Below are 14792 nucleotides of genomic sequence, written 5' to 3' on the forward strand. Positions count from 1 at the left end.
ATAACTACGCTTCTGTTAATCTGTAATTCAAATTCATCTAAATATTTAAAAAGAAAGTATGACAAAACAGTTCTAAAATTACATCATCTCTTAACACTCCCTTCACATTTTTGAAATTGGATAATTAATGTTTTTTTTTAATTTAAAAAAAAAAAAAAACTTAAATTAGATAATTATTGGTTTTTTTTTTTTTAATTTTCCAAAACAATATACTGAAATACAATTAATGCCATGAGATATTCACAAAGTCAAAGCGATATCGATGACAACATGCCTAAAAAACAGGTAAACTTTAAAGTAACATAATATGTAGACATTAAAAAGAGATGACCATCACTTCTATTGCATAGTTTATTATCCAATGCAAGATATTTAACTCGCCCTGCGTATAACACTGGTTCTATTTTACCGCCCGATGTAAGATATGTAACTCACCCTGTTCATAACCCTGAACCATATTACCCATACATTTACGTATATTTTTCTTTAGTAACTTTAACCATTACAAAATGCATTTACTTGGAGAGCTTTAAAATGTATTTGTCCATGATATGTTCAACCAATTATGTTTGTTATAGTCATACCATTGTCCATTTTATGTTATTGCAATCATCTCTCGACTATTCTTTAGTGTTTCGAGTGTTCCATTAAAATCCTTTGGAGGTATGAAACACCATACAATTGCCATTATAGCATTCCTTATTATACTTACTATTATGCAAAAACATTATGCATTTAGATTTTGGTTTGACGGCTTATTACTTTGTTTCGGGAAAAAATTTGCAATTTTCTTCCTAGTTTAACATTACAAATTGAATCTGTTTTTTTAAATAATATTTTAATTTATGTATTTTTAATATGATTAGTTGCACCTTTTGTGTGTACTTATTACATATGTACACTCAAATCTTTATGAAATATTTGATTGCGTATCATCAAATCTTCAATTATGTTATTAGTCTAATTGAATATGTACTATAATTTTTTTATTATTTAATCTTTCATTAGATTTTTGTGCAATGCTAACATTGGTGCGCGGTATTGATATTAATGTGCAATGAATTTTTGTGTTGTGCCACCATTGCTACGCAAATGCTGACTTTTGGTTTTGATATTAATGTGCAATTATTTTATTATTGGAAATATAACTAAGAATATCCATATGCCAGTTGGGTTCAACCAAGGAATTGATATAGAGATACGGTATTGGTTGGGACTTTGAGGCAATTGCAATGATAGTGTTATTTGATTTTATTTGAATCTATGCAATAACATTATTAGTAATTACTTGCATGGATGGAATTTGATAGGCATTTTACTTGTGTTTAACATTTAAATTTTTTTAATTCTTGTATCTCGTGATGTGTTTGGAAGTGTGCAAAACATATTTTTAATAGTTTACTTTCTTCCAAAAACTTCATTAATATCTTATACTAGAAAACTAGGGAAGCTTATATATTAATATAGTTAAAGAGAAAGAACAAGACTAAAAATATAGTGTCGCTAGTGTGTGTTTCGTTTTCCCTGGTGAATTTCGGTAGAAAAATGAATTGACTGCTAATTAAAGATAGGTAGGTAGACTTATGTGCTAAGACGACGTTCTCAATTCTCACTCATGGATTTTTCAAATATTTTTCTTTCCTTAAATCATAAGCAAATTCTCCCTATAATGAACTTGGAACCTACATCTAGCCAACTTGGATGATCATTAGAGGGTCGTGGTAACATTTGTTGTACATTTGTGTCTTCTTTCTTTCTACTACCTTGCATACCTAGCCTTCTCTAATCCCCAACGCCTCCAATCTTCTTCTCAATCCCCGCAATCAAAGACACCACCCAATAGCTTTCCACATTGCCTTGGCCTTTAGCGTCACAAATTTGTACCCTGAAGAAGAAAATACCACCCAATAGCTTTCCACATTGCCTTGGCCTTGAGTTTCACAAATTTGTACCATGAAGAAGAAAATACCATCGAAGTTCGAAGAAAATTTCAGTAAATGAAGAGAGACAAACCCTAAAAATGGTTGTTTTTTAGTCAACCAACAAGAAAAGGATAAGTGGCATGAATTTGTCATGACCAAACCCTAGAAATGGTTTTTCTTGACTTGACCAATAGGAAGAGTACAATTCACATGAATCAATTATGCAGAAGGATACAATAGAGAAGAAAAGGGGCCTTGTCTCGTCGTCAAGTTAATGTCACCATTATACAGGATTATGATTAAGTATGTATGGAAAATAAAAATCTTCTGAGTAAATATGAAATATGAATGTGAATAAATTCAATTTTGTTCTTCTGCACAACCTTCATATATTTTTTCATACATTTATTTTCTTTCGACTAGATGTTTGGATGAGATATTTAAAATTTTCAGTGACCTTCTCAACATTAATCCGAAGGTTGGCACCATTTTTATACATTCCAAACATACCTACACAATGGTGAGGTCATTTTCATTCAATTTCATAAAGGTTAAATTGCAAGAGTTGGATCGTTAGACTTATGAAGGAGCACATATCTATGAGGTGCCTTCTAAATGGGTTGCAATAAAGAGACCACTTCATTGCATCTCTTCAAGGAAGAGTCTAGGTAGTGTATATGTGCGTGTTTTTTGTTATTTCTCTTATGTTGTTGATTTATTATAGAGTTGAAAAACAAAGTTAGCTAATTAATATATGTTGGAAAGGCCTTGGAAAAATGAAACAAGAAAAATGTATGAAACAATATGAGGAGGAATTAAAGCTTAAGAAAATGAAGACTAGGGACACCCTTCTGATCTCCATGGAAAAAATTCATGACATCGATGCCAAACTGCATGCTTGCTATATTGTTCTCACTGGTCAAATTAAACCAGGGTGTGCTTATCTTCTTTGTAGTTCAAGCATGGGTGCTTTTAATTTTAGCATGATCTCATTGATATTGGCTTATATTAATTTACTTCCTTGTCCAAGTATTTTCATGATGTAGGAAAACAAGTGAACCACAAAGTGGTTTTGTTATTGTTGAAAAGGAGGTCCCAAGAATCCTAAATCCAATGCTTTATGACATGAAGGTTATAATTTTCTCCTTTTCGTACTTTAGATGAAATTTATTCAGTACAGTTTTGTAGTACATTATATGTTGTGTCTTCCAGGTTTGAAAATATGTAACATGATTCTTCTCATTGTAGGTTGCAAATTTCTTAGGAATCAAGTGTAAATATGGAGTTGGGACGATGGGTCCTCTGCAAAAAATAAAGACATGATATCGTTTGACTTTGCACTTCCTGCATGAAGATTATGAGTTTTTTATGACCATGAATTCTATTGAGGTCAAAGGTGTTTGAAATCCTCATATATGATATGGTCCTTAAGGATATTAGCTTTTCTTCCCATAACAAGCTCAAAATTTTAGAATAATGTCATTATTGTGTTGAGCAGGACCATATTTTTTCAAATGAGTTTATGAGCTATGACAAATCAACTAGGTGGGAAATAATATATCAAAATGTTGATAATATAGGTGAGTATTCTGTATAGAGAATGCAAAAGAACTTTTCTTTTCCGAACTTCTGAATGGCCATATGAATGGATATTTTGCAACAATTTTAACTTGATATTCTGGAGAGATCTCTATTCGAAGTTTGAAATTTGAGGAAATTTTTATGGTGTAGACTATTTTTGTCCTTTCAAGCATTCCTAGGATATTTTATGGCCGAAGAGAAGAAATAACAATATCCACATGCTACTTGATGAATTTTACTGGGGATTTTTAGAAAAGTTTTGCAACCTTTGACTCCATATTGATGTTGAACCTTTTACGTTTCTAGGATGTCGTTTGGAAGTACATTTATACAATAAGCTTTTTACCCAGGTTACATTGCTAGTATCATTGTCTATTCTCAACATTTGGTAGTTGTGGTTTGGTGGTGATATTAATTGTTGAAATTGTTCCATAGGATTGTGAGGTTCTATAAAAACTCTCTTGGATCCTTTTCCAATATAGAAGAAATATTTTTCCTAAATTTGATTTGTGGCATTTTCAAAGAACATACTACTCAAACATGGTCATATTTTTATTATATAAAATTTCTTAATATCAGTTTAAATTTGATTGGTCTTTGATGTGGGGTAGTATGACAGTCATAATGGGAATAAGAATGTCATAATTTTCTGATATATTTTTCTATATAAAACATACATTTCTTTACTAAAATTTTTACAAACATTAGAATCTAGTGGTTGAAACATTACCAAATTAACCTTTGGTATATGAAATATTGTCCATTTTTCACCTTTTCTCGACTGTCTTATGAACCAATAATATCTTGTTTTATTATATCATAATTAGACTCTCTTTGCTTTTAGTTTTGTTTTTTATGAATTTCATTGTCATTCTATGGAGAAATTGGAAAACAACTTGAGGATATTTGTGCTTTTGCATGCACAATACATTTGTTTCCTAGATATTTTTGCATGGGGCACAAATTATGAAGGAATGGGTGAACACTGAATAGGATGAACATAAGTTTCATAATGATCAAGAAGAAAATTTAATCATGTACTAGTATGACATGCTTCTACATGAAGTATTACCAAGGGTAGTTGAGAAGTAAGCAAAGCCTGATATTAATGGGATTGTTATTTACATACCACAATATCCATTTTTTTCTGGGATAAAATGCTTCATTGTAACATTATTAAAAAATTTAGAACAATTCATACAAAAAAGTGTGGGCCACAAAGCCATGTCCACAAGCCAAAAATAATGCAGTGCCTCATGGGCTAGTCATAGTTAAGATAGTCCATGCCCCAAGGGATTATGAAAAATTAACTTACTAAGTGCGTAAATAAATCATATGGCCAAAGGTCGTGACTAAACCAACTAAACCATAGTCACATTCATGATATACATAAACACTAAGCAACTGCAGTGGATGTTGTGTGAGGTGGAGGGTCTCTCAACATTGGGATTGGGTTGCACCTAATGTGAGGTGGATTATGAGTTTGATGGGAAGTGTGCCATCCATAATTTGATTCTTTCTCTAGGTGTTTCTACATCAATATTTGAAAATCCAATTGAGGGTACTTTTCATGTTTAGTTCATGGAGGAGGTGATCAAATATGCCGTTCTCAACATCGGATGTAATGGGTATTCCAGTCATGGATATGATGGTTAATCTAATGGTGAGGCCTACTATCGAAATGGTGTAGCCAGAAATAGAGGGGGAAGTTGGAGTAAACAAGGGTGTCTCATATAAGTGAATTCAATTGAAAATATTTTCTCCAAATGTTCTTAATATAACTCTTTTGAACTTTCTTGGTATAACTAAGGTTCCAATGGGAAATCAACCTTATGATATTGAAGCCTATATTAGAATAATTATTTTGTCATACATCAAGAATTAAACATGCATATTTCTAGTAGTTTCACCTGCAAGTGTAGATTTGTCAAATTTGGATGCACTTCATATCATAATAATTGTTGATCCTAGTGGTAGGTACATTTGTAGGGTGTTTGAGATGGAAAAAGAGATTTGAGGTTAGCTGTTTCCATTTTGACATATATTCTTTGATGGATGTTTTAGATGTTTCTTGGAAACATACCCATTATTATATTTTTAGTAAATTGGGATATTCTATTTTTTAACATAAATCTTCATGATAGAGCACTAAACTATAGGTGTGTTTACAAAGGTAAAATTGTTACAAAAAATAGTTGAAGATACTAGTATTGTAACGGTTTCTATCGAGTTGTTAAAGTGATGCCATTTTAATGTAATATTCAAGTTGGATATTATGGATCGAGGAACTGATGTTGCTAATTTCATTTTGGGAAATGTAATCCCCCTATGCCTGGATTACATTGGATTAACCAATCACAGTCGATTGTTATATCTAATAACTATCAAGCATTCATTTTTTCTAGAAAATATGTTTTGTAATATTTAGGCTTACACAATTGCACTCATACATAATATTCTTTGCAAGTTATGTATAAAGACACTATTAACCCTAGCATTGAATTATCCATAACTTGAACTCTCTCCTATTTTTTTGGTCTAGCTAATATTCATTTAACTGTTATAGCTCTTCTCTTCGATTTATCACATATGATATTCCTTTTCCCATAAGCTCATACTAGGTTGGCCATCACAAGAACCTAGATTGCTAGAAATGCACTATTGGCACAAACACAAACACAAATTGGAAGTCTAGTAGAATAGGTAGTGAAAGTGTAAAATTAACCACTATGATTTAAGTTGAGGAATTGATTTGTTTGTTATTAATTAACTTGGTGCAAAAGTGTTTAATGTGGATTAATAGTATAAGTAACAAGGAATATCAAATCATTTAAGGCATGATTGATAAAACTTCTAGGCTTCCAAAGAACCTAAATGTTATGATTTTTTCATTAAACTTGACATGAAAATTGTTATTGAATTTTATACTGTGGCAAATGATTGACAGGGAAAATCATGAAATTCTGAGGAATTAATACACATGGTTTAGATTAAAAGAGTCAATCTTGTTATTCAACCATTTTCTTGAGAAAAACCACCACCTCATAGTGATGGAAAGGGAACTTAGTAACCTCCTACCTCTATTTGTTTACAAATTATATGCATAGATACTTTAGGTTAATAAGTACTTCACCATCATTAATTATGTTCCATTTTTCCACACTTGAATTTTGTAAAGCATTTTATGCATGCAACTAGGATTTGGCATAAAACTAGATTTTCATAATTGTTTAGCCACTGCATTCAATTTATTTTTCATAAAATTTTAATGATATAGCAACTAATGTGTTGAGAATATTATTGAAACATTGTGTACTCATACTTACCGGATATTCAACAACCACAACTTCAAACAAGCAGGAAACATTATGTTGTCTCTAGCGAGCTTTCTACTCGACTTATACACCAAATCACACATTTTTCACTTGACAATTTTGGAAAGTACGATTTCAATGCTAGCTTACATTCTCCTCATTATTATGTACATGTTTTTGTTAACCAATGTTTCTTTTTATGTTGTGCATTTGAAGCAACCAATTGAAAATTCACCCAATTATTTACATTAGTGAGTTTGAAAGGGTCATGGAAGTGCCTGTGTTCATGCAACCATCCTCATTGGATACATCATCCATGAGAAACATGAGTTTCAATCAAGATTCCACGGTGTCTAGTATTAAATCATTCTCCTCTAGCCCAAAAATGCCACTACGTGCACCATTCAATGCATGTAATGGATGTGGTCTATATAGGAATGGCTTCTTACACATGGGAAGTCTAGAAGAGTTTCTAGGATCTATTGAGAATTTTCTCATAACTATTATGACAACAGAGTTGAATACAGAGTTTCTAAATAACCAAATTTGATTTATGTTGATACTCGGCAAATTATAGAGAAAACTAACTAGCTTGAGGTATTAGTATCCCTTCCAGGAAGTATTTCTAGTCATGTATTTTTCTCATCAAGTATGGATACTTTTATAATTCCACCATTCCAAAATACATGTAGGTATTCATGACATATTAGATAAGTATAACTTATTATTTTCTTTAGTTCTCCATGAGAATCTCATGATTTATGTCTAGGAAATATAATACTTATATAATACTCCCTGCAGGTGAGTATATATTTGTGGGACCTATGATAGAACCGGTCTATAATTTTCAGCCTCACAAGGTATAATGAATTTCCATTTTATTTTTCTTATGTATATACGAAGCCAAAAAGGAGAAATTTTGTAGAGACAAAGGTATGAGACAAAATAGGGAAAGCTGGGGGACTATAAATTTTCCATCTTCTATGAGAAAAATTAATTGTTATTCGTTAAAACACCATGGTTCGAACTAATAATATCTTTCCAAACAAAATCTCTAAGTCTCCCAACCCAATGAAATATTTTTTTATGTAGGGTCTAAATGATTACATGCTCATGCACCATCCAAAGTAATGAACAATGAACCATGTACTATAATTTGTGAAAAAATGGCCAGAAAAGAACCCCTAAATTCCATATGTAATCAATGTAGGCAAAATTATTTTTCATTGCATGATCATTAATATTGTTCACTGGCTTCAGTTCCTAGAGAGAAATAAATTTCCTCATAGGGTTTGGGTTATGCATGAAGAGAATTATTCTTTTAAGCTTAGTTTTTACAAATTATCAAATTTCATTGTTCCTCATTTGAGGAAGATCCTCTTAAAATCCTTGTTGTCCTTATTTTGTACAAAATCATACTTTATCTATAAATATCATAAAATAATTACAGTGTTACATTAAAAATTTTTGGTTTAAAATCCTTTTTTTTTCAAATTGTGGGAAAATCCCTATGTTTACCTTATCCATTTGAAACAGATATCTCCATGCATTCAGTTAAATTTATGTGGTGGCAGTTTGAGCCATGTGCATCTCTTGTGCCAAATTATCAAACTTTGGTTACTTTTGTGGTGGTTCAAAAATGTCACCATACCAGACTCTTTGCAAATAACCTTCTAGATTGAAATGCTTTAGATGAGTAGAAACATATTGTTAGGTAAGAAGATAATTTTTTTGGAATAAGCAACTATCAGTCATCACATGGTGTTTAGGATAGTCCTCTATTAATCATAATTCTATTATAAGCTTCCTTTAATTTTATGAAAGAGTTAGTGATTCTGGTCATTTTTTATGATCTACTAGGCACTGTAGTTGACTCCAAAATTTTCGATACAACAAAATTTGTCTTTTACCTCTATATCCATGCTAGTACTCAGGTATCATCAATATTATATTTTCCATTTAGTTGGATAACAAGTTGATATTTTCTAAGAGTAATATGTTATTATGTTGTCCAACTTAGCAGAAATGAATATGTTGACTAGAAGATTCGTCGATCCCTATTTATGATGTTTAAAAGGAACTAGTAGACCTTACCGTTATCATGTCTTTTGGGATGAAAAAAATCACAACTGATGGATTCTAGTCCTTAACCAACAATATATGTTACATGTAGATATCTACCTCATCCTCTTTACACCTAATGCATTGTGTAGATGAGATAACCTATTTTAAAAACCTTATAGTTCATTTTTAGTTTCTTATCAGTTTGGAATTTTACTCTCCTTGTTCGTTTTTGACTTGTACATAGAAAATTTTATAGTTTTAGTTTGCAAAATTCAAGTTTAAGCAATAAGATAAGAGTTGGAAGTTCTAAATGCAAAATATCAATAGATATGTAGTTGTAGTTGGTTTTAAGGTAAATCTTAATTAATGTTGGAAATTATGTTAGTTCTTGAGGAATGATTTCTTTTTAGTTTAAAAAAGAAATGATGTTTGTCCTCATCTAGTTGAAAAATGGTATTTGTTTTTTTTCATTAAATTGAAACAAATTAAAAAAAATTAATGCTTTATATATTCTACTGAGTTCTCGTTGACTTGTATTGGATGGTTTCTGGCAGATATGCAAGGTGTACATGCTTAATTTCTATAGGTAGGTCTTCAATGTTAAATCATGACTATATACTTGGTTCATATATTTGGGGAATGTCCTCAACATATGTCTTATTTGATATTATGTACAATACCCTCAATGTATTATTCCCATCAGGCTATATTTCGGGCTCATTTTTATATGGAGCCAGAAAAATCAAACTGTGGTTCCTTATCCAGCTGTGTTCCTGGTAGTCACATGACTATAGCTAGTTCAGATCGATAGAGAACTTCTGTACCTATAGGAACAAGTGTTCGACCCTTAGCAAGTCCGAAACAAAATTTCAAGAGAGTTATGTTTTACTGTTAGATTTTGTACATAGATGTTTGACATTTTTAAATTCTATATATCACATACCTTAGTTGCGTTAAGTAATAAATTGAGTGACAGGAAGGTGCATCATTGTGATGCTTTCAAATTATAATGTTTTAGATTTCAAAAACTTAATATCACACTTAATCACTTGCTTTTCAACTTTTGTACTGTTTGACATTTTTTAATTGGTTGTGGCCATTTTGCTTGAAGAGACAATTAAAGTTTAGTGTGAACATTTGCGTTGTGTGTTTTCATGATAGATGAGCATGAATATTATATGATATTTTTTTTCAATATAGTTGCAAAATCATACTAATTCATTTACATTGATTAATAATGAAAAAAATAAAATGAATATAAAACTACTAAATTAGTAGTTTATATTGATTAATAATGAACACAAATAAAATGAATATAAAACTACTATAATTTGTGAAAAAATGGCCAGAAAAGAACCCCTAAATTCCATATGTAATCAATGTAAGCACAATTATTTTTCATTGCATGATCATTAATATTGTTCACTGCCTTCAGTTCCTAGAGAGAAATAAGTTTCCTCATAAGGTTTGGGTTATGCATGAAGAGAATTATTCTTTTAAGCTTAGTTTTTACAAATTATCAAATTTCATTGTTCCTCATTTGAGGAAGATCCTCTTAAAATCCTTGTTATCCTTATTTTGTACAAAATCATACTTTATCTATAGATATCATAAAATCATTACAGTGTTACATTAAAAATTCTGGGTTTAAAATCCTTTTTTTTTCAAATTGTGGGAAAATCCCTATGTTTAACTTATCCATTTGAAACGGATATCTCCATGCATTCAGTTAAATTTATGTGGTGGCAGTTTGAGCCATGTGCATCTCTTGTGCCAAATTATCAAACGTTGGTTACTTTTGTGGTGGTTCAAAAATGTCACCATACCAGACTCTTTGCAAATAACCTTCTAGATTGAAATGCTTTAGATGAGTAGAAACATATTGTTAGGTAAGAAGATAATTTTTTTGGAATAAGCAACTATCAGTCATCACGTGGTGTTTAGGATAGTCCTCTATTAATCATAATTCTATTATAAGCTTCCTTTAATTTTATGAAAGAGTTAGTGATTCTGGTCATTTTTTATGATCTACTAGGCACTGTAGTTGACTCCAAAATTTTCGATACAACAAAATTTGGCTTTTACCTCTGTATCCATGCTAGTACTCAGGTATCATCAATATTATATTTTCCATTTAGTTGGATAACAAGTTGATATTTTCTAAGAGTAATATGTTATTATGTTGTCCAACTTAGCAGGATTGAATATGTTGACTAGAAGATTCGTCGATCCCTATTTATGATGTTTAAAAGGAACTAGTAGACCTTATCATTATCATGTCTTTTGGGATGAAAAAAATCACAACTGATGGATTCTAGTCCTTAACCAACAATATATGTTACATGTAGATATCTACCTCATCCTCTTTACACCTAATGCATTGTGTAGATGAGATAACCTATTTTAAAAACCTTATAGTTCATTTTTAGTTTCTTATCAGTTTGGAATTTTACTCTCCTTGTTCGTTTTTGACTTGTACATAGAAAATTTTATAGTTTTAGTTTGCAAAATTCAAGTTTAAGCAATAAGATAAGAGTTGGAAGTTCTAAATGCAAAATATCAATAGATATGTAGTTGTAGTTGGTTTTAAGGTAAATCTTAATTAATGTTGGAAATTATGTTAGTTCTTGAGGAATGATTTCTTTTTAGTTTAAGAAAGAAATGATGTTTGTCCTCATCTAGTTGAAAAATGGTATTTGTTTTTTCATTAAATTGAAACAAATTAAAAAAATTTAATGCTTTATATATTCTATTGAGTTCTCGTTGACTTGTATTGGATGGTTTCTGGCAGATATGCAAGGTGTACATGCTTAATTTCTATAGGTAGGTCTTCAATGTTAAATCATGACTATATACTTGGTTCATATATTTGGGGAATGTCCTCAACATATGTCTTATTTGATATTATGTACAGTACCCTCAATGTATTATTCCCATCAGGCTATATTTCGTGCTCATTTTTATATGGAGCCAGAAAATCAAACAGTGGTTCCTTATCCAGCTGTGTTCCTGGTAGTCACATGACTATAGCTAGTTCAGATCCATAGAGAACTTCTCTACCTATAGGAACAAGTGTTCGACCCTTAGCAAGTCCGAAACAAAATTTCAAGAGAGTTATGTTTTACTGTTAGATTTTGTACATAGATGTTTGACATTTTTAAATTCTATATATCACATCCCTTAGTTGCGTTAAGTAATAAACTGAGTGACAGGAAGGTGCATCATTGTGATGCTTTCAAATTATAATGTTTTAGATTTCAAAAACTTAATATCACACTTAATCACTTGCTTTTCACCTTTTGTATTGTTTGACATTTTTTAATTGGTTGTGGCCATTTTGCTTGAAGAGACAATTAAAGTTTAGTGTGAACATTTGTGTTGTGTGTTTTCATGATAGATGAGCATGAATATTATATGATATTTTTTTTCAATATAGTTGCAAAATCATACTAATTCATTTACATTGATTAATAACGAAAAAAATAAAATGAATATAAAACTACTAAATTAGTAGTTTATATTGATTAATAATGAACACAAATAAAATGAATATAAAACTACTAAATTAGTTGTTTTTATTGACTAATAATGAACACAAATAAAATGGATATACAATGAATAAATTAGTCATTTATAATGATTATTAAGGGAAGTAAATAAAATGAATATAAATCACTAAATCAGTTATTTACATAATGAATATGAAACTACCAAAAAATGATAAACAACTACTTTAAATGAAAACTTTGTGATTACAAATGATGAATAGATTTTGCATATATATGACTATTAATAGTTAATTTATAGTATCTTATAACATGACCGGAATTTTATCATATTTCTTTGGTCGTTAATTGATTTCAAATGATGAATGAAATTTGCATATATATCACTATTAGTAGTTAATTAATAGTATCTTATAACGTGACCAAGTTTTTGGTCATATTTCTTTGGCCATTAATTGGATTTCTCTAGTGATCATGTAGTAGTATATTTTGTTGTGTATTTGGTCATTTATTTTGGCAATTAATGACTAAAGAAATAACTAAATTAATGGCCAAATTTATGACTGAATATATTACTAGATGATAAATTTGAGAAAACCAATTAATGATTAAGATAAATATGACTAAATGTTGGTCACAATATAAGATATTGTAAATTAGCCACTATTGGTCATTGACTAAAAAATGGTTATTTTTATTCAAATTTTAGTCATTTTCTTAGTAACTAATTAGTCATTTTGTACTAGTGTATATACACTTGAAAAATTTTGGTTTTTTTTTTCTAGAATATATTATACATAGATATTAGTTTAATTGTTCTATGGATGTTAGTTTAATTACTATATTTAGGGTTAGTAATCTAGAAAATCATGTACTTTCATATTGAAATCATGTTATTTACACTTTTTAGAATCAAGTTAAGTATTGCATAAACATTTTACGTATGGTCAAGACACCATATTTAAGGCTCACAACGATTTGAAGTCAATCACTAGTTTTCTATTTTTTTAAGTGAGCTCGTAAAACTAGAAGAAGCCTAGTTTTCCTAATGGCACATGGCTAAGGTGGAGCTAAACCAAGTGTGGACTATATCAATAGATTATTGTCATATGCAATATCTACCTAAGGAGATGAAATTGTTGTTATCTACTTCCTTCTTTTCAGCAAGTCATATTGTTATAGGTTCACCATATTGTTTAATTGTTATTATCTTATCTATTCCTATAGAAAATTCAAATCCATAAAATAAAATATGCATTACCTTAAACCCTTATACACCTTGAGGATGAAAGAATGAGTAAAATCACAAGGATACCTATGGCTTTCATAATGAGTGAAATCATAAGAATACTCAAAGCTTTCATTCATATGATTAGAAGCTTGTGTATGCTCACTCAACCTTGGGGGTTCATATGGGTATTATATACCATAATTTTATTATGTTCTTCTTCATTCTACATGGAGTGAACGGAAGGAAGATGCATGCTCAATAAAGGCAGCCAAAATCAACTATATGATGTAAAAAAAACCAAGTGCTTACTCAACTATGAAGTGCATCAACAAGAAATAATTAATGATGGGAAAATCTTTTCTAGAGTCGTCTTACTCTCAAATTCACTCGGAAGAAAATCCTTCTTTTGCACTCTATAGAATTCATAATTTCTGCAAAATAACTAAAAGTAACTCTGCTTGACTGGTCATCGATTTCAAATTTGGAATCAAAATTCTTAACATGTGTATTTTTTTGCAATATTTTGGACTTGTAAGTTAGTCTAGCTTAATGGCATGGGGTACGATATGGAACTTTATTAGAGTGAGTTTGTTATGATTTTATTCAATGTTACTTTGAGACATATTCATTTTGTTTTATATATATAGAGAGAGAGGGATATATATTTTCTGCAAAATTTTGGTGATAAATAGAAGAAAATATTTGATCAAAGCTTGTTTTTACTACATTTCATATTTAAGTGTTTCATTTATGAGAATGTAATAATGAAAGAAGAAACCATAAGATAATATTATAACATGATATTAAGAAATCCACAATGTTCATTTATTATAAGTTTAGTATAATAAGTTTTAAAAGGTTCAATACTATCCTTTCAATCTTGTTAATATTCATGTATATCTTATGATCCAAAGCAATGCTAAAATATATATGGTAAAATGTATGATTTATCTATATATATGATAGTATATATTAGATTATGTAAATAATTGCATAAATGATATTAATTAATTAACTAAACATTCAATACTTTTACAATGTTGGTCATCTTATATGTCCTTCTTGACAGTGCTGGACCCGCCAACATGTTAGGGGATCTCCTCGGTAAGAAGTCCCAATTAGACCTCAGGCCATTCGGTGTAGGAGTCCCAGTAGTGGGTAGTACGATATCAGC

Source organism: Pinus tabuliformis, chromosome Q (assembly GCF_031772625.1).
Source record: "Pinus tabuliformis cultivar Carrire ecotype Pingquan chromosome Q, CPIR1, whole genome shotgun sequence".
Taxonomy (NCBI): Eukaryota; Viridiplantae; Streptophyta; class Pinopsida; order Pinales; family Pinaceae; genus Pinus; species Pinus tabuliformis.